At 44.5% G+C, this 18,940-nt stretch overlaps 1 non-coding gene across 1 annotated transcript; it reads right to left on the bottom strand.

The window, feature by feature from the left end:
* Positions 1-7,322: 7,322 nt before the first annotated feature.
* trnag-gcc (transfer RNA glycine (anticodon GCC)) lies at positions 7,323-7,393 on the bottom strand. The gene has a single exon. It is a non-coding gene; the product is annotated as a tRNA-Gly (tRNA).
* Positions 7,394-18,940: the final 11,547 nt, after the last annotated feature.

Genomic DNA, 18,940 nt, shown 5'->3' with positions numbered 1-18,940 from the left:
ATATCTTCTCTGCATCCACCTTGTCGAGCACCTTCATTATCTTATAAGTTTCAATAAGATCACCTCTCATTATCTGAACTCTAATGTTTATAGATCCAACCTACTCAACCTATCCTCATCTCCGGAATCATTCTAGTAAACCTTCCCTGAACAGCCTCCAAGAAAAGTATATCCTTCCTTAATTACGGGGATCAAAATTGCATGCAGTACTCCAGGTGCGCCTCACCAATACCCTGTACAGTTGCAGCAGAACTTATCTGCGTTCATACTCTGTCCCCCTTGCAATAAATGTTAACATTCCATTTGCATTCCTGATTACTTGCTGTACCTGCATACAAACATTTTGTGTTTCGTACACAAGGACACAAAGGTCCCTCTGTACTGCAGCACTTTGTGCAATTTTCCTCCATTTAAAATATAATTTGCTTTTCCAGTATTTCTTCCAAAGTGGATAACTTCACATTTTCCGACGCTATACTCCATCTGCCAAACTTTTGACCACTCACTTAGCCTGTCTATAGTCCTTTGAAGATTTTTTGTGTCATCCTCGTAATTTTCTTTCCCATCCATCTTTGTATCATCAGCAAACTTGGCTACTATACACTCGGTCCCGACATGCAAGTCAATAATATAGACTGTAAAAAGTTGACGACCCAACACCGATCCCTGCGGCACCCTACTAGTCACTGTTTCCTAAACGGAAAATGACACATTCATCCTGACTCTCTGTTTTCTCTTAATTAGTCAATACGCTATCGATGCTATCTATTACCCCAAACCCGTGAAATTTATCTTGTGCAGTAAACTCTTATGTGGCATATTATCGAAAGTCTTCCGGAAATCCAAATACTTCACATCCACTGGTTGCCCCGGATGCCTCCTGCTCGTAACATTCTGAAAGAACCCCAGCAAATTTGCCAAACATGATTTACACACTGTGCTTTAGGATTCTGGTTCAAAATGTTCAATGCTGGTGACATCTACATGAGACAAGGGAGACAGTGGACAGACTTTCGTGCAAAGGTCTGGTTATTGTGAAACAGCAAAGGAAATATAAATTCTGGAAGAATAACATCGAAAAGAATTGTGACTCCGACACCCAGAAGGAAGTGTTAACCCATAAGTTGAAGTGCTGCATCCGTTTCTGCAAAACAAACATTTCTCTGACCGAAACGGCACCAAACATAAATATTCCTTTCAAATCATTAAACTCCCGAATTTCCAATCCCCCAAATCTTCTGAATCCAATGTCTGAAGTTTTGCACACTCAATCAATGGCCATTTCCTATGTTCTGCTTGCATCCACACTATTAAATGTGCCACTAACTTAGAGCATCATGGAATCATGGAATGGTTACAGCACGGAATATAAGAATATACGAATTTAAGAAATAGGAGCAGGAGTAGGCCATACGGCCCCGTTTCCTGCTCCAACATTTAATCAGTTCATGGCTGACCTGATCATGGACTAAGTACCACTTCCCTGCCCGCTCCCCTTAACCCCTTATCCCATTATCGTTCAAGAAACTGTCTATTTCTGTCTTAAATTTATTTAATGTCGCAGCACCCACAGCTCTCTGATGCAGCGAATTCCGCACATTAACAACTCTCTGAGAGAAGAAATCTCTCCTCATCTCTGGTTTAATTGTACGGCCCCTAATTCTAAGATCATGCTCTCTCGTTCTATTCTCCCCCATTACTGGAAACATCCTCTCTGCATCCACCTTGTCAAGCCACCTCATAATCAGATTCGTTTCCATAAGATCACCTAGCATTCTTCTGAAGTCCAATGAGTAGAGGCCCAACCTACTCAAACTTTCGTCATAAGTCAACTCCCTCATCCCCAGAAGAAACCGAGTGTACCTTCGCTGATCTGCCTCCAAAGCAAGTATATACTTTCGTAAATTTGTAAACCAAAACTGCACGCAATGTTCCAGGTTTGGCCTCGCCAGCACCTTATATAGTTGTAGCAAGACTTCGCTGCTTTTATACTCCATCCCTTTTGCAATAAAGGCCAAGTAAATATTAGCCTTCCTGATCAATTACTCTACTTGCATACTATCCTTATGTGTTTCATGCACAAGTACCCCCAGATCCCGCTGTACTGTGGCACTTTGCAATCTTTCTCCATTTAGTTAATAACTTGCTCTTTGATTTATTTCTGCCAAAGTGCATGACCTCGCAATATCCAACATTTACACCGCCTGCAAAATTTTTGCACACTCACTTATCGTGTCTATGCCCTTTTGCAGATTGGGTGTGTCATTCGCACACGTTGTTTTTCCTCCCATCTTTGTATCATCAGCAAACCTAGCTACGTTACAGTCATTCCCTGCTTCTAAGTCGTTTATATAGATTGTAAATAGTTGGGGTCCCAGCACTGATTCCTGTAGCACCCCATCCAGAGAGTGAACCATTTCTCCCAACACTGTTTTCTGTTAGTTGGTCAATCCTCTATCCATGCCAATATATTACCCCCAACCCCGTGAAATGTTGTCTTGTGCAGTACCTTTTATGTGGCACCTTGTCAAATGCCTTCTGGAAGTCCAAATACACTACATCCGCTGGTTCCTCTTTATCCACACTGTTCGTTACATCTTCAAAAAACTCCAGAAAATGTGTCACACATGACTTCCCCTTCATAAATCCATGCTGACTCTGCCGGACCGAATTTTGCTTTTCCAAATGATTGCTACAGTTTCTTTGATAAAGGACTCTAACATTTTCACAACCGCAGAAGGAGGCCATCGTACTCGCTTTAGGTAAGTCCCAGTCTCCCGCCCTTTCCCTGTAGCCCTGCAATTGTTTTTTCTTCAGACACTTATCCAGCTCCCTTTTAAAAGGTCAGATTGAGTCTGCCTCCACCGCCTTTTCAAGCACTGCAATCCAGATCCAAACCACTCGCTGCTAAATGGCGACCTCCTGTTCCTATGTGTAATGTCAGGAAAACACTAGATCAATTCCTGCCACACTCACAACCGTCCTACATATCGCCCCGTCAAACTATTCTCGTAAAACCAGCTGCTGAAGTACAGGCAAGCTGTGTACGTTAAAGCTCTGGTTATCTTCCTAAAATTGCATCTACTGAAGTTTTTCTGTAGTGTAGTAGTTATCAGATTCGTCTCCCAGGGAAAAGGTTACTGGTCCGAAATCGGGCGAAATAATTTTGAAAAAAATGAACAATTCACATGCGTTGTTCAATATTTACAAAGTGAAGTGTCTCACAGCCTTGTTACATTTGCTGATTTCTCTGTACAGTTCTGTACACACTCAAATTCTATCCTCTGCTTCTCAGCCCATCCCATTTCCAGGCCTGATGGTGCAGAAAGCCCCTCTCATATCTGCACATTCCGGCTCCGTTCAGTTGAATTGTGAGAGATTGTGTGAGTGCCGCCTCGCTCCATAACAGCAGATCCAAGCCTCAAACAAACCATCTTCCAATCGCTGGTCCCTAGCTTCAGAGTGAGTGATGAGAGAACAAGCAGTAACATTCCGGCCCACATTCTCCAGTCAGCCGCTGCCGGCGGAAAGCGAGAAATGCAGCCTCAAACAGCGGGTTAATGCGCGTGTCTGTGATGTGAAATGGCACAGCACGGGAGAAAGCTCCCCAATGACCGATCACAGGCTCATGAGAAACTTAATCTCAGGGTCTTGACTTGAGCGCGACGTTGTGCGACTATTCTCCCGCGTGGCAGGCGAGACTTCTTCACCTGCACCACCAATGCTGACACATGTGCCTAATTCACTTTTAAAGATAGTGCAATTAGTGTTTCATTTTTGTTACTAAAAGGCGACGCATAACAAAACACAGCAAGGCACCTCACATTCTGAAGATAGAAACATAGAAACATAGAAAGTAGATGCAGGAGTAGGCCATTCGGCCCTTCGAGACTGCACCACCATTCAACATGAGCATGGCTGATCATGCAATAACAGTACCCCATTCCTGCTTTCTCTCCATATCCCTTGATCCCTTCAGCCGTAAGGGCCATATATAACTCACTTTTGATATATCTAACGAACTGGTCTCAAAAACTTTCGGTGGTAGAGAATTCCACAGGTTCACTGAGTGAAGAGGTTTCTCCTCATCTCGGTCCTAAATGGCTTACCCCTCATCCTTCGACTGTAACCCCTGGTTCTGGAGTTCCTCAACATCGGCAACATTCATCTGGCATCTAAGCTGTCCAAACCCGTCAGAATTTTATCTGTTTCGATGAGATCCCCTCTCATTCTTCTAAATTTCAGTGATTATAAGCCGAGTCGATCCAGTCTTTCTTCATATGTCAGTCCTGCCATCCCGTGAATTAGTCTGGTGAACATTCGCTGCAATTCCTCAATAGCAAGAATATCCTTCCTCAGATTAGCAGAGCAACATTGCACACAATACTCAAGGTGAGGTCTCCCCAAGGGCCTGGACAACTGCAGTAAGACCACCCTGCTCCAACACTCAAATCTCCTTGCTCTGAAGGTTAGCATGTCAATTGCTTTCTTACTTGCCTGCAGTGCTTGCATGCCTCCCTTCAACAACTGATGTAGCATGACACCCAGGTCTCGTTGCACTTCCTCTTACTAATCTGCCATCATTCAGATAATAATCTGCCTTCCAGTTTTTGCCACCAATGTGAATAACCTCACACTTATCCACATTATACTGCTTCTGCCATGCATTTGCCCATTCACCTAACCTGTCCAAGTCCCCCTGCAGCCTCCTAGCATCCTCCTCGCGGCTCGCACTGCCACCCGGCTTAGTGTCATCTGCAAACTTGGAGATATTACATTGATAGAATTATTGAGCAATTGCTGGAAAAACGCCACAGGTCGAGGAAATTGTACGGCCGCTCCTTTCTGCTCCTGCTTTTTAAACAGCGCCCAGCCTTGCTCCCGCTCTTTCAACACCCGCTCCTCTCAGCTGCCGCGCTGTAAACTGTGTGTTCTCGCTTTTTAAGTAGGCGCATCCCTCTGCGCGCGGTATTTAAAAAATAACCCAAACCCTTCACTCGCTCACTTTAACAAGTCCTCCACTCTGCTCCCTCTCTGTGAACAGTGGCTTCGCTATGCTTCCGTTCTTTATACAGAAGTATATCTGTGCTCCCGCTCATTAAACAGCCACTCCTCACTGCGTCCCCTCCTTAAACAGCCGGTCAGCTAAATTTTTAAATGTTCGGTTGCTGAAATACTTCAATGAAAGCTGCATTGGCCGTGAATCGAACCCGGTTTTTCCAGCTGACAAGGGAGAAATCTACCCCTGAACCATCAATGCTTACAAAGTGACTTCATTCAATTTTAATGATTTTGTAATTAGTGTTTCATTTTTCTCAATAAAAGGCGAAGCACAACAAAGCACCTCACATTCTGAAGAGAGAAACATAGAAACTTAGAAAGTACGCGCAGGCGTCGGCCATTCGGTGCTTCGAGCCTGCACCACCACTCAATATGATCATGGCTGATCATGCAACTTCATTCCCTTTCCTGCTTTCTCTCCATACCCCATGATCACTTCAGCCGTAAGGGCCACTTCTAACTCCCTTTTGAATATATCTAACGAACTGGCCTCCACAACTTTCTGTGGTAGAGAATTCCAATGGTTCACAATTATCTGAGTGAAGCAGTTTCTCCTCATCTCTTACCTAAATAGCTCACACCATTTCCATAGACTGTGACCCGTCGTTGTGGATTTCCCCAACATCGGGAACATTCTTCCTGCATCTAACTTGTCCAATCCCGTCAGAATTTTACATGTTTCTATGAGCTCCTGCCTCATACTTCTAAATTCCAGTGAATATAAGACTAGTCGAGCCAGTCTTTAAATGGTTTACACCTTATCCTGAGACTGTGACCGCTGCTACAGAGCCTCCTGCATTCAGTCTGCGGGAACCTTTTTCCGACATCAAACCTGTCCATTCCCGACCGAATTTTATATGTTTCTATGAGAGCCCTACTCATTCTTCTAAAATACAGCTAATATAAACCTAGTCGAGCCAGTCTTTCTTCATGTCAGTCCTGCCATCCCAGAAATCAGTCTGGTGAACCTTGGCTGTACTTCCTCAATAGCAAGAACGTCCTTTCATCAGATTAGGAGACCAAACTGCACACAATACTCAAGGTGTGGTCTCACCAAGGCCCTGCACAACTGCAGTAAAATCTCCATGCTCCGATACCCGAATCTCACATCCTTTATTCCCTCACTTTTGCAAGCGGTTCTCTCTGCTCGCACTCAGTGAAAAGACGCTCCGCTCTGTTATTGCTCTTTATACAGAAATACATCTGTGCTGCCGCTCATTAAACAGCCGCTCCTTTCTGTGCACGCTCTTTAAACAGTCAGTCAGCTAACTTTTTAAATGTACGGTTTCCGAAATATTTCCATGATAACTGTATTAGCTGGAAATCAAATCCAAGTGGGAGGCGAGAGTTCTACCCCTGAACTACCAATACTCACTCGTTGACCTAATTCAATTTTAAAGACAGTACAATTAGTGTTTAATTTTTGTTAATAAAAGGCGAAGAGCAAAAAAGCACCTCATATACTGCAGATAGAAACATAGAAACAATACTCAAGATGTGGTCTCACAAAGGTCCTGAACAAAGGCCCTGTACACGTCTCCATGCTCCGATACCCGAATCTCCTCGCTATGAAGGCCAGCATGCCATTTGCTTACTTTACTGCATGCTGTAGCTGCATGAATAACTTCAACGACTGGTGGTCAAAAATACCCAGGTCTCATTGCCCCTCCGCTTTTACGAATCTGTCAACATTCAGATAATAATCTGCCTTCAAGGTTTTCCACCAAAGTGGATAAACTCACTTAGCCACATTATACGGCATCTGCCATCCATTTGCTCATTCACCGAACCTGTCCAAGTCCCCCTGCAGCGTCCTAGCATCCTCCTCGCAGCTTGCACTGCCACCCAGCTTGGTGTGATTTGCAAACTTGGAGATATTACATTGATGGAATTATCGAAAATCGCCACAGGTCGAGGAAACGGTACCGCCGCTCCTTTCTGCTCCTCCTTATTAAACTGCCGCTCAGGCTTGCTCCCAACTCTTTTAACACTCGCTCCTCTCTGCTGCCGCACTGTAAACAGCCACTCCTGTGTGTTCTCACTTTTTAAATAGCCGCTTCCCTCTGCTCGTGCTATTTGAAAAATAACTCAAATCCTTTACTCCCTCACTTTACAAGCGCTCCGCAATGCTCCCGCTCCTTATACAGAAGTATATCTGTGCCTCCGCTCATTTAACAGCCGCTCCTTTCTGTGCACGCTCTTGAAACAGTCGATCAGCTGAATATTTAAAGGCACGGTTTCCGAAATACTTCCATAAAAATTGCATTGGCCGTGAATCGAACCCGCGCCTCCTGCGTGGCAGGCAAAAATTCTACCCTTGAACCACCAATGCTCACATTGTGAACAACTTCAATTTTAAAGATAATGCAAATAGTCTTCAATTTTTGTTAATAAAAGGCGAAGAACAACAAAGCACCTCATTTCCTGAAGATAGAAACATAGAAACTTAGAAAGTAGGTTCAGGAGTAGGCCATTCGTCCCTCCCAGCCAGCACCACCATTCAATATGATCATGGCTGAGCATGCAACTTCACTACCCCTTCCTGCTTTCTCTCCATACCCCTTGATCACTTTAGCCGTAAAGGCCATATCTAACTCTCTTTAGAGTATATCTATTGAACTGGCCTACACATCTTCCTGTGGTACAGCATTCCACAGGTTCACAATGATCTGAGTGAAGAAGTTTCTCCTCATGTCGGTCCTAAATGGTTTACACCTTATCCTTAGACTGTGACCGCTGGTACTGGGCTTCCTGCATTCGGACTGCGGGAACCTTTTTCCGACATCAAACCTGTCCATTCCCGACCGAATTTTAAATGTTTCTATGAGCTCCCCTCTCATTCTTCTAAACTCCATCGAGTATAAGCCTAGTCGAACCAGTCTTTCATCATGTCAGTCCTGCCATCCCTGGAATCAGTCTGGTGAATATTCGCTACACTCCCTCAAAAGCAAGAATGTCCTTCCTCAGATTAAATGATCAAAACTGCAAACTTACTCAAGGTGTGGTCTCACAAAGGTCCTGTACAAGTCTCCATGCTCCGATACCCGAATCTCCTCGTTTTGAAGGCCGGCATGCCATTTGCTTCCTTTACTGCATGCTGTACCTGCATGAATAACTTCAACGACTGATGTATCACGACACCCAAGTCTCGTTGCCCCTCCGCTTTTACTAATCTGTCAACATTCAGATAATAATCTGCCTTCAAGGTTTTGCCACCAAAGTGGATAAACTCACACTTATCCACATTATACGGCATCTGCCATCCATTTGCCCATTCACCTAACCTGTCCATGTCACCCTCGAGCATCCTAGCATCATCCTCGCAGCTCGCCCTGCCCCCCAGCTTGGTGTGATTTGCAAACTTGGAGATATTACATTGATGGAATTATTGAAAATCGCCACAGGTCGATGAAACGGTACAGCCGCTCCTTTCTGCTCTTACTTATTAAACTGCCGCTCAGGCTTGCTCCCGCTCTTTAAACACCTGCTCCTCTCTGCTGCCGCACTGTATACAGCCACTCCTGTGTGTTCTCGCTTTTTAAATAGCCGCTTCCCTCTGCTCGTGCTATTTGAAAAATAACTCAAATCGTTTACTCCCTCACTTTACAAGCGCTCCGCAATGCTCCCGCTCCTTATACAGAAGTATATCTGTGCCTCCGCTCATTTAACAGCCGCTCCTCTCTGTGCACGCTCTTTAAACAGTCGGTCAGCTTAATCTTTAAATGCACGGTTTCCGAAATACTTCCATAAAAACTGCATTGCGGGGAATCGAACCAAGCTCTACCGCTTAGCAGGCGAGAATTCTACCCCTGAACCACCAATGCTCACATTTTGAATAAATTCAATTTTAAGGATAGTGCAATTAGTGCTTAATTTTTGTTAATAAAAGGCGAAGAACAACAAAGCACCTCATTTTCTGAAGATAGAAACACAGAAACTTAGAAAGTAGGTTCAGGAGTAGGCCACTCGTCCCTTCCAGCCAGCACCACCATTCAATATGATCATGGCTGAGCATGCAACTTCAATACCCCTTCCTGCTGTCTCTCCATTCCCCTTGATTACTTTGGCCGTAAGGGCCATATCTCACTCTCTTTAGAGTATATCTATTGAACTGGCCTACACATCTTTCTGTGGCACAGAATTCCACAGGTTCACAATGATCTGAGTGAGGAAGTTTCTCCTCATGTCGGTCCTAAATGGTTTACACCTTATCCTTAGACTATGACTGCTGGTATTGGGCTTCCTGCATTCGGACTGCGGGATCCTTTTTCCGACATCAAACCTGTCCATTCCCGACCGAATGTTAAATGTTTCTATCAGCTCCCCTCTCATTCTTCTAAATTTCAGCGAGTATAAGCCTAGTCGATCCAGTCTTTCTTCATCTCAGTCCTCCCATCCCTGGAATAAGTCTGGTGAATATTCGCTACACTCACTCAAAAGCAAGAATGTCCTTCCTCAGATTAGATGATCAAAACTGCACACAATACTCAAGGTGTGGTCTCACAAAGGTCCTGTACAAAGGCCCTGTACAAGTCACCATGCTCCGATACCCGAATCTCCTCGTTTTGAAGGCCAGCATGCCATTTGCTTCCTTTACTGCATGCTGTACCTGCATGAATAACGTCAACGACTGATGTACCACGACACCCAGGTCTCGTTGCCCCTCCGTTTTTACTAATCTGTCAACATTCAGATAATAATATGCCTTCAAGGTTTTGCCACCAAAGTGGATAAACTCACACTTATCCACATTATACGGCATCTGCCATCCATTTGCCCATTCACCTAACCTGTCCAAGTCCCCCTGCAGCATCCTAGTATCATCGTCGCAGCTCGCACTGCCACCCAGCTTGGTGTGATTTGCAAACTTGGAGATATTACATTGATGGAATTATTGAAAATCGCCACAGGTGGAGGAAACGGTACCGCCAATCCTTTCTGCTCTTTCTTATTAAACTGCCGCTCAGGCTTGCTCCCGCTCTTTTAACACCCGCTCCTCTCTGCTGCCGCACTGTTGACAGCCACTCCTGTGTGTTCTCTCTTTTTAAATAGCCGCTTCCCTCTGCTCGTGCTATTTGAAAAATAACTCAAATCCTTTACTCCCGCACTTTACAAACGCTCCGCAATGCTCCCGCTCCTTATACAGAAGTATATCTGTGCCTCAGCTCATTAAACAGCCGCTCCTCTCTGTGCACGCTCTTTAAACAGTCGGTCAGCTTAATCTTTAAATGCACGTTTTCCGAAATACTTCCATAAAAATTGCATTGGCCGTGAATCGAACCAAGGTCTCCCGCTTAGCAGGCGAAAATACTATCCCTGAACCACCAATGCTCACATTTCGAATAAATTAAATTTTAAGGATAGTGCAATTAGTGTTTAATTTTTGTTAATAAAAACGAAGAACAATAAAGCACCTCATTTTCTGAAGATAGAAACATAGCAACTTAGAAAGTAGCTGCAGGAGTAGGCCATTCGTCCCTTCCAGCCAGCACCAACATTCAATATGATCATGGCTGAACATGCAACTTCACAACCCCTTCCTGCTTTCTCTCCATTCCCCTTGGTCACTTTGGCCGTAAGGGCCATATCTCACTCTCTTTAGAATATATTTATTGAACTGGCCTCCACATCTTTTTGTGGTACAGAATTCCACAGGTTCAAATGATCTGAGTGAAGAAGTTTCTCCTCATGTCGGTCCTAAATGGTTTACACCTTATCCTTAGACTATGACCGCTGGTACTGGGGTTCCTGCATTCGGACTGCGGGATCCTTTTTCCGACATCAAACCTGTCTATTCCCGACCGAATGTTAAATGTTTCTATGAGCTCGCCTCTCATTTTTCTAAATTCCAGCGAGTATAAGCCTAGTCGATCCAATCTTTCTTCATGCCAGTCCTGCCATCCCTGGAATCATTCTGGTGAATATTCGCTACACTCGCTCAAAAGCAAGAATGTCCTTCCTCAGATTAGATGATCAAAACTGCACACAATACTCAAGGTGTGGTCTCACAATGATCCTGTACAAAGGCCCTGTACAAGTCTCCATGCTCCGATACCCGAATCTCCTCGTTTTGAAGGCCAGCATGCCATTTGCTTCCTTTACTGCATACTGTACCTGCATGAATAACTTCAATGACTAATGTACCACGGCACCCAGGTCTCGTTGCCCCTCCGCTTTTACTAATCTTTCAACATTCAGATAATAATCTGCCTTCAAGGTTTTTCCACCGAAGTGGATAAACTCACACTTATCCACATTATACGGCATCTGCCATCCATTTGCCCATTCACCTAACCTGTCCAAGTCCCCCTGCAGCCTCCTAGCATCCTCCTCACAGCTCGCACTGCCACCCAGCTTGGTGTGATTTGCAAACTTGGAGATTTTACATTGATGGAAATTTTTAAAATCGCCACAGGTCGAGGAAACGGTACCGACGCTCCTTTCTGCTCCTCCTTATGAAACAGCCGCCCAGGCTTGCTCCCGCTCTCTCAACACCCGCTCCTCTCTGCTGCCGCACTGTAAACAGCTACTCCTGTGTGTTCTCGCTTTTTAAATAGATGCTTTCCTCTGCTCGTGGTTGTTGAAAAATAATTCAAATCCTTCTGTCCCTCACTTTTATAAGCGCTCCTCTCTGCTCCCGCTCACTGAAAAGCCACTCTGCTCTTTTCCAGAAGGATATCTGTGCTTCCGCTCATTAAACAGCCGCTCTTTCTGTACACGCTCTTTAAACAATCGGTCAGCGAAATTTTTAAATGCACGGTTTCCGAAATACTTCCATAACAACTACATTGGTTGGGAATCGAACCAAGGTTTCCCGCATGGCGGGCGCGAGTTGCACGCCTGAACCACCAATGCTCACACTTTTATCTAATTCCATTTTAAAGATGGTGCAATTAGAGATTCATTTTATTAATAAAAGGCGAAGAACAACAAAGATAGAAAGATGGAAACTTAGAAAGTAGTTGCAGGAGTAGGCCATTCGTCCCTTCAAGCCAGCACCACCATTCAATATGATCATGGCTGAGCATGCAACTCCACTACCCCATTCCTGCTTTCGCTCCGTACACCTTGATCACTTTAGTCATAAGTGCCATATCTCAATCTCTTTTGCGTATATCTAACGAACTGGCCTCCACACCTTTCTGTGGTACAGAATTCCACAGGTTCACAATTATCTGAGTGAAGAAGTTTCTCCTCATGTCGGTCCTAAAAGTTTGTCCTCAACCTTAGACTGTGACCACTGGTACTGAGCTTTTTGCATTCAGTCTGCGGGAACCTTTTTCCTACATCAAACCTGTCCATTCCCGACCGAATTTTACATGTTTCTATGAGATCCCCTCTCATTCTTCTGAAATACAACTAATATAAACCTAGTCGATCCAGTCTTTCTTCATGTCAGTCCTGCAATTCCTCAATAGCAAGTACGTCCTTTCATCAGATTAGGAGACCAAACTGCACATAATACTCAAGGTGTGGTCTCACCAAGGCCCTGTACAACTGCAGTAAAGTCTCCATGCTACTATACCCGAATCTCCTCGCTATGAAGGCCAGCATGCCATTGTCTTCCTTTCCTGCATGCTGTACCTGCATGAATAACTTCAACGACTGATGTACACGACACCCAGGTCTCGTTGCCCCTCCACTTTTACTAATCTGTCAACATTCAGATAATAATCTGCCTTCAAGATTTTGCCACCAAAGTGGATAAACTCACACTTATCCACATTATACGGCATCTGCCATCCATTTGCCCATTCACCTAACCTGTCCAAGTCCTCCTGCAGCCTCTTTGCATCCTCCTCACATCTCGCACTGCCGCCCAGCTTAGTGTTATTTACAAACTTGGAGATATTACATTAATGGATTTATTAAAAAACGCAACAGGTCGAGGAAACGGTACCGACGCTCCTTTCTGCTCCTGCTTATTAAACTGCCGCCTAGCCTTGCTCCCGCTCTTTCAACACCCGCTCCTCTCTGCTGCCGCACTGTAAACAGCCACTCCTGTGTGTTCTCGCTTATTAAATAGCCGCTTCCCTCTGCTCGCGCTATTACAAAAATAACTCAAATCCTTTACCCCCTCATTTTACAAGCGCGCCTCTCGCCCCCGCTCAGTGACCAGCCGCTCCGCTCTTTATACAGAAGTATATCTGTGCTTCCACTCATTTAACAGCCGGTCCTCTCCGTGCACGCACTTTAAACAGTCGGTCAGCTAAATTTTTAAATGCACGGTTTCTGAATTACTTCCTTAATAACTGCATTGGCCGGAAATGTTCCCGGGTCTCCCGCGTTGCAGGCGAGAATTTTCCCCCTGAACCACCAATGCTCACACATTGATCGAATTCAATTTTAAAAATAATGCAATTAGTGTTCCATTTTTGTTAATAAAAGGCGAAGAAGATCAAAGCCCCTCACAGTCTGACGATAGAAACATAGAAACATAAAAAGTAGCTGCAGGAGTAGGCCATTCGTCCCTTCGAGCCAGCACCACCATTCAAGATGATCATGGCTGAGCATGCAACTTCACTACTCCATTCCGACTATCTCTCCATACTCCTTGATCCCTTTAGCCGTAAGGGCCATATCTCACAGTCTTTTGAGTATATCTAACGAACTGGCCTGCACATCTTTCTGTGGTAGAGAATTCCACAGGTTCTCAATTATCTGAGTGAAGCAGTTTCTCCTCATCACGGACCTAAATGGTTTACACCTTATCCTTAGACGGTGACCGCTGGTACTGGGCTTCCTGCATTCACTCTGCAGAACCCTTTTCCTACATCAAACCTGTCTATTCCCGACCGAATTTTATATTTTGCTATGAGATCCCCTTTCAGTCTTCTAAATTCCAGTGAATATAAGCCTAGTCGATCCAATCTTTCTTCATCTCAGTCCTGTCATCCCAGAAATCAGTCTGCTGAATATTCGCTGCACTCCATCAATAGCAAGAATGTCCTTCCTCAGATTAAGTGAACAAAACTGCACACAATACTCAAGGTGTGGTCTCACCAAGCACCTGTAAAACTGCGGTAAGACCTCCCTGCTCCTATACTCAAATCCCCTCGCTATGAAGGCGAGCATGCCATTTGCTTGCTTTACTGCCTGCTGTACCTGCATGCCTGCCTTCAACGACTGATGTACTATGACACCCAGGTCATAGAAATATAGAAGGCACCTCAAGTCGCTGGAGATATATCACCAACGATGTCTCCGCAAGATTCTGTAAATCCCCTTGGAGGACAGGCGCACCAAAATCATGTCCTCGACCAGGCTAACGTCCCCAGTATTGAAGCACTGACCACATTCGATGGTTCCCATGCCAGATACGAGACTCCCTAAACAAATGTTTTCTGCGGTGCTACTTCATGGTAAACGAGCCAAAGGTGGATAGCGGAAACGTTACAAGGGCACCCTCAATGCCTCCCTGGTAAAGTGCGACATCACCACTGACACCTGAGAAACCCTGGCCGTAGACCACCCAAGGTGGAGAAAGTACAAAGAGCTCTTCGAGTCTCAATGCATAGAGCATGAAGAGGCCAAGCGCAGGCAGCGGAAGCAGCGCGCTGCAAACCAGCCCCACCGTCCGCTTCCCTCAACAATTGTCTGTCTCACCTGTAGCAGGGTCTGTGGCTCTCGTATCGGACTTTTCAGACATCAAAGAACTCACTTTGCGCATGGAAGCGGGTACTCCTCGATTCCGAGGGACTCTCTATGATGAAGTTTAAAATGTTGAATGTTTCCACACTGGCCATGCATTGACTAATGATAAGCGCATAAAGGTACATGGAAGACTAAAGATAGCCATGATTGGCAGCATTTACAGCGTCAATCAGAAATTGTAGTTCCACTTGTTGAGCGAGGTCTAGTCATTTACTGCTGACTTTAAAACAGAAGTGTATGTTGTATCACTACAATGAATGATGCGCAGCTGATGGTTGGGGCAGCAAAAGTGCGGTGAGCTGTAAATTTGTTCAGGAACAGCCGTTCACCTTGCAGTTTGAACCGCCAAATATACACTGCATCCAGAACGGGACGTTAACCGGGATCGCGGTGGCGAAAACGCCGAATCCTAACAACTAGATCACCAGAGAAGCTGCTGTAAGTCTCTTTGCCAAGACGGAGACCAACCCAGTCTTTCCTCCTTGCTCCTTCGAAATTCTCATCAGATTCGAGCCAGGTAAAACTGTTCGTAGCAAATGGCATTTTTTGTGGAAAACACCAAAGACATGTCCACGCAACCACAGCATTAAGTACGGGTCGGCATCCACTGAAATCCATTTCATTCTGTCCTTTTATCGGGAATTTTCACTCTCACTGCCGGTTGAACATTTCGCCTGGTGTTTTTGTCGTGAACTGCAGCCTTGTGCCCATTTTGTGGCGACAGAACCGCTCTGTCTGTCTGTTCCCACTTGTAACCATTTACAGCAACAGGCCTCCAGTTCATCGTTTATCAGCAAACCAAGAAACACAAATAAACAGAAATACGTGTCTCTCCAACCCGTCGGCAAAGAAGCACTGGCTGTTATTCCAAATAATTCCCAACCACTTGGGATTCTGTGTGGATTTGTTTCATTATAAAGATTTGATTTTAAACGTTCCGAAAAACCGAATAAAAATTATAGGAATGGTTCGTTCGGGAACCGAACCATTTATTAGCATCACGCAGTCATCAACTGCGCTAACCACTCAAAAAGTGCACTAAGGGTGCGTGAAAGCCCAGCCTGAGGGTATTGTGTTTCAAGCTCACACTGGATGACAGAGGTACTGCATAAACATTGAACACATCACATCGCTTAAACATTGTTCACTCTTCATATTCAAAACTGGGCAGAGTGTAAATAGAACGTAACAGAAAAAGAGTGCTGAATATAAAAAAAATTCATGTTGAAAATTATTATCACGCAACCGCTGAACAGCTCATCCCTCAAGCACTGTCCCGATATAAAACCAGCTTCTCCCCTTAAAATGAAGGGAACGCAAAATAATCAGAAATTGCCGAAACCCGGGATTTTTAGATTTTCATTTTATCAGTCTAACGGTCTCCTAAACGGAGCTATTTCAGAAAGAGAACAAATATACCAAAACTTTCTCACAAATTTTTGAAAGAAAACTTAACCCCGGAATGAATTGCCCCGCCCACTCAGTCCTCACTTCGGGGCAATGCGTCCCAAACACATCTCGGAGCTCAGGTTGGGTTAATGTAATGTATAATGATATTTAAAATCTTAATGCTCATGTTAACTTATTACTGCCCACGATCCAGGCACTCTCTGATTCCGATCTTGTACACTTTGCTAAGTTCAAAATGTGCATTTTTCCGCACTGGCAATGAATTGCCTGATAGCCGGGCTGTGATCAGCTCGGTTTGTTAGGGTGATGCCGCGCAAGAACTTACATGGAAGAATAATGATCATTGTGATTGTTCTCTCACTGCAGTTAAATGATGGCAAAACGTAAAGTGTCAATCAGCAATTGTAGTTCCATATGTTGGTTTAATGTTCTGCTGAAGTGTTCATAAAGACACAAAGATTGCACACCAGGCTAGATCTCACAGTGTTGAAGACACAGTGAAATATACTGGAGAGTTTATAACTGTTTCAGAACATAAAATGTCAGTAAAATTCCCCGTTCTTTTCTCGGCACTGATGGGCTGTGAAAGGGAGAGGGGCCGAAGTCCCACTGAGCCGCACTGACCCCGAGCCAAGGTGAAATTATAACATGTTCAGTCCTTAGCAGTGATATGCTGAAGGGAGATAAGAATCGCGAATCAAAGAGAGATTTAACGTTTCTGATGTTGAATCTCGGTTAGATCAAACACTCCATGAATTCTCTGCCGGGAAATTCAGAGCTTGGAAATCGCCTGTCAACCCGAAACAGAGAGGCACAGTGAGCCAATGTGCAATATAGGAGGGGCCCAGGCCAAATGTATATATTAATGCTCAGGATAAATTATATTAGTCATTATCTGATGCCACTCTTGTACAGGTTATTAAGTTTAAAATGTTCATTTTTTTCCACACTGGCAGTGCATTGATTGATACCCGTGCTGTGATAAGTTAGTGTGATGTGGCGCAAAAAGGTACACGGGAGACTAATGATAACATGATTGATCTGACACTTGCAGTTAAATATTTGCAGCATTCACAGTGTCAATCCGCAGCTCTAGTTCCACTTGTTGAGAGAGATCGAATCATTTACTGCTGAGTTTAAAACAGCAGGCACAGAAGTGTATTTTGTATCGCTGGAATGAATGATGCGCTGCTGATGGTTGAGGCAGCAGCAGTGTGGTGAGCTGTAAATTTGTTCAGGACCGGCACAATACGTTGCATTTCAAACAACTTAAAACACACTGATCCGCACTGACCCCGAGCCAAGGTGAAATTATGTTAAGTTCACTCTTTAGCAGCGAGAAGCAGAAGAGAGATAACAGTCGTGAATCAAGGAGACATTATCTGATGATGATGTTGAATCTCCTTTATATCAAACACACCATGAATTCTCTGCTCGGGGATTCACATCTGGGGAATCACCTGATAAATCAGCTTAAACATGTGAAATTACAACCTCAGTCTCTGCTCTCTGTCTATCATTGCAGGGAGGCCGCTGCTGGCTCCGCCCCAGGGCTTAGCTTGTGTGGAGTTTGCACATCTCACCCGGTGTGGTACTGAGCCCCACAAAACTGAATGCGTTCCGGTTCCTTCCTCGGCCTTACACATGTTAGTTTATTGCACGCGGTGTGATCTGAGGCCACACAGAGCAGGGAAAGCCGAGGCTCCATCCCCACCTGTGGTATGTTACTTCATGACCCAGTGTTGTACTGAGACCCACACAGAGCAAGATGGGTCAAGTCTCTATTACAGACTTGTGATTCGTTGTTGTCATTCTGTGTGCTACTGACTCCCATATAGAGCAGAAAGAGCAGGTCCCATCATTGGCCTGTGCTCAAGAATGTTTAGTTCCCAGGGCATCCAATGAAGCAACCACGTGTATATCTGATCCCTACATTGAAAAACAAATACAATAGCAGAAGAACTCGTGCAAAGATTCTCACAGTTGTGAGAAACTCAGAGACCCTGTTAATTGGTTGCTGACCATTCTAATAGTTCAACACGGGTTTTCTGCTCAATTTGTTTAATGTATTTTCTTTCACCAACTATTTCCATGTTTCCATAACGAATGTCGCGTTCTTTAATTGGGATAAGTAAACAGATACTGGACAGTTGCTACTTTGCTCATTGTAATCTGAAGTTTTAGTTTGTTAACTGCCTGTTTTAGCATATGTTATTACCGACAATTTAATTTGTTTCTGTGGTGCAATTGATTAGCGCGTTCAGCTGTTAAATAAAGGTTTGGTGGTTCAAGACCACTCAGGGTCTGCTTTTACTTCCAGATTTTTGATATGTGCTTCGGCTGCAAGAAAATGGGGTTAAAACGGTGCCATATTGAATTCAATGTCGGAGAGTGTCAGATCTTCCATTTGGATCAGAGAAAGCCATTTTTTTGTATCTCCTTAATGGTGAGTGACGAGTCGGAAAGGAGGAGGTCATGCAGCCCTTCAGACCACGAAACATAGAAACATAGAAATTCATAGCGCAGAAGGAGGCCATTTCGGCCCATCAGGCCTGTGCCAGCCGACAAAGAGCCACGCGACCCTTGGTCAGCAGCCCTAAAGGTTACATCTAAACATATGAACAATGAACAATGATGAAAGGTAAAGAACACTCACCCCAACCAATACGCCTCACACAGCTGCGACATCTCTTAAACTGAAACATTCTACATTCCACCCCAAACGGAGCCATGAGATCTCGTGGGAAAGGCAAAAAACAGATAAAAACCTTGGCCAATTTTGGGAAAAAAATCCGGGAAAATTCTTCTCCGACCC

The sequence above is a fragment of the Pristiophorus japonicus genome, chromosome 19, assembly GCF_044704955.1.
Source record: "Pristiophorus japonicus isolate sPriJap1 chromosome 19, sPriJap1.hap1, whole genome shotgun sequence".
Classification (NCBI taxonomy): domain Eukaryota; kingdom Metazoa; phylum Chordata; class Chondrichthyes; family Pristiophoridae; genus Pristiophorus; species Pristiophorus japonicus.
Note: the sequence above shows the minus strand (reverse complement) of the source record. Positions and strands in the feature narration are given on the sequence as shown.